Below are 3,174 nucleotides of genomic sequence, written 5' to 3'. Positions count from 1 at the left end.
TCACTCTAGTCTGAATCTATGTTAGTAGAAGTTCTAGTCTGGATGATTGATCTAGAGGTAGCACGGTGAACTTAGAAGTCTGAAGATACATAGTTGGAGAAAAATTGTGAGCTTATCTAGCCTTTACAAGTACTGTTTTATGCACAGTTTAAAATACTGTTTAAACTAAACAAAAATCCTGTTGAACAACTGTTCATGTAATGGGAATGTGTATTCTTTTAAATAACCCAGAAACAGCTGATAATTATTCTTTTAAGGTGGGCTTTTTTTATATATAACAATTGAAAACAGAAGAATTGACTATCATCTTTTAACTTCCCTGGGCTCGCAGAGAAGTTAAAACAGCATAGTCTTGCTACCAGCTTTGAGAACCACTTCAGTTTTTTTGGTTTTGTCAGTGTTGCCGAGATTGTATATATGGAAATACATTAAGCAGTGTATTTTTAACTTAATTAAAAAATAATGGGGTCTTGTCTAGGACATGGGTCAAAACTGAGAATGAGGAATGTTAAAACAAGGAAGCAAATACTAGTGAAGAGCAAATGGAAGCATGTTTAGAAAGGTATTTCAAATATACACGTGTGTAATTATAAGCGAAGGTGAAAATTTTGCCTTGTTTCAAATCTGTAAACTAGGTAAATGAGATGCTCTACTTTCAAGAGGCTTGCAGGCTATGAGTGAATTACCTAAGGTGTTTGGAAAAAGGATGTTTTAATAAGGCCGTTATTTGGACATGTGGTAATAGAAGTATTGTGCTAACCAGTGGAAGGGGTATGTTATGCATATGAGCTACCTGACACAGTTATAGTTTAAATATTATTATTTCTGTGATACGATCTGGGGATAAAAACAGCATGATTGCAAAAAGAACATAATTTCTCTTGAAAAGAAAGTTCTTGCGCTAGTACTTTATCTTGAGAGAGGCTGAGTAAAAGAATCAAACTAACCAAAGCTGCTCCACAATAGCTCCAAAATAGCTTGACTATAGTAATGCGAAGTTTGTTTCTCTCTTCTTCTTCTGCAAACATGCAATATATCTTGTAATAGCTTTAGTAATTTTCATGGATTTTATCTGAAAATCTCTTTGTTGTTAGCAAACCAATGTTCATGCCCATTTTTAATCACATCTAACAATACAAAAAGGTACATATAACCAGGCAGTGCTCTGACAAGTTAATGAGTGATTACTTTGCATCATTCTTTGGTGACCTCAGAGTAAATGCATTCTTAATTTGTGATAAAAATAACTTCACCAGATCGTGTGTGGGAGGGGTGGGTGGACAGGACTTGTCTATTAACTCTTAGGCAGTCTACATCTTGATTTTTGAGTGTCAAAACAGATTCAAGGGGAATTAGAAATGGACTGGTACACTGGTTTTGAGAGTGAGAACAATGAGATGAACACTTAGGCTCAAGAGCTGTCACAAGACTCTCATACATGTTACTACTAAAATCTCGATGAAGGCCTCACTGTATACATTGCAAATGCGTTTGATTTACCATGCTAATTTAATTTTCCTTCTTGTCTGTCATCTCAAGACTTTTTGAGTATATTTTTTTCTTTGATGTTAGAATTCCAGGAAGCTTAAGTTACATAGTAACTTAACGCAGGGCAAGACTGAGACCATTAACTGTAAGCATCTTGATTTGTGGAAAATATTTGGGGCAGATACTCATCTTCTTTTCTTTTTAGTATATTCTTTGGTTATGGTGGTGGATCTCTGTAGGTTCTATGGCACAAACATAAAAAGTGGGCAATACCCCACCTGAAAACACAGATATGAGAGGAAAGATGATACATACACTTCCTTGATGTCTTCATTTCTCGCAAGGAAAATAAACCCACTTCTTTGGTGGGGGAAATTGCAAAATGCTGCTCTCTTTAATAGCAAAACCACACTGTGAAGGTGCAGGGAGAGAATTTGAGCTGAGGGTGTTGCCTGGTTCAGACTTTAATAGCAGACATGATGCTGATATGTATATTAGCATAAAGAGTACATGGTGGCATACTCGGGAAATGGGCTGAGGGAGGTGTGAGGTCTTGGAAAAGAAATGGCCTGAGACTCCTCAGCTGAGAATGGAGAGGTGAATCTGAGAGTAAAGAACATCATCAAGATTTAATGTACAGGAAAATAAAGAGACCAGGCTAAACAGGAAGCAAGTGTTTTAAAGCTGTCCTTGTGAGATAAATAGCAGTGAATAAATGCTCGATCAGAAACGAGGGGGAAAAAAATTAACTTATTTTGGTTTTAACTGCTGTTGGACAAGCTGATAGCTAAAATTGACACTACAATAATTTTTTATCTTTATTACTAACCATTTTTAAGGCTTGGAGTTGAGAGGTAGTGTTTTCCCAAGTTTTGCCTATCCTAATCTATCTGTGTAGTTTATCTCAAGTTTGTCAGGCAGTACTTATATGACACGAATGCCGTGGTTTCTTTCTGGTGTGCTGCCAGAGCTGCATGTGTTCATCAAATGTTGTTTAGTTATTGCAGCATATTTATGCCATCTGGAAATGCATGTGCTTCCCTTCCTGAACAATGGTCTTTAATCAAGACCACTATTATGGAAAGGCTAGAAAGAGTAGTATACATAATCAGTAGGATGCCAAAATTTGAATTGCACATATGTTTTTCCTAACCCTATCATGTTGCGCTTAGGGTAACAAGCTTCCAGAGGGTACCACATCTCTGGAGCTAGTACCTTTATCCATGATCTGTCTTACTTCTGTGTATATTATTCAGAGTCCAAATTGTTTAAAGAGCTTCAGGGTAATAATTACAGATCAAGAGTCATCATGGAGATTGTAAACCTACAGGAATTGCCTGCTATCTTTCATTTCTATAAAAGAAACTCCATTTTTCCTTGTCTGTCTAAACAGAAACATCCAAAAAAACCCCAAAAAACGAAAACTAAAAAAAAAAACCCCACCCCACCACCATTTCATGTCTGTTGTACTCTTTTCTTCCTATTACAAAGGTATGAGCTTTTTGATCCATATAGTTTTGGAACAATTTCTTGTTTGTGTTAAAGCTGCACTAGGGTTTTTTCTTTTTTTTCTGAGTTGGGACTTAAAGAACTTGTAAAGAATGTTTGAGATGGTATTAATTCACTTGGTAAAAGACTGCTAGCATTCTGATAATCTGTGTCTTCGCAAATGATATTTGAGAAGCA

Source organism: Buceros rhinoceros, unplaced genomic scaffold (genome assembly GCF_000710305.1).
Source record: "Buceros rhinoceros silvestris isolate BGI_N320 unplaced genomic scaffold, ASM71030v1 scaffold14262, whole genome shotgun sequence".
NCBI classification, from domain to species: domain Eukaryota; kingdom Metazoa; phylum Chordata; class Aves; order Bucerotiformes; family Bucerotidae; genus Buceros; species Buceros rhinoceros.
Note: the sequence above shows the minus strand (reverse complement) of the source record.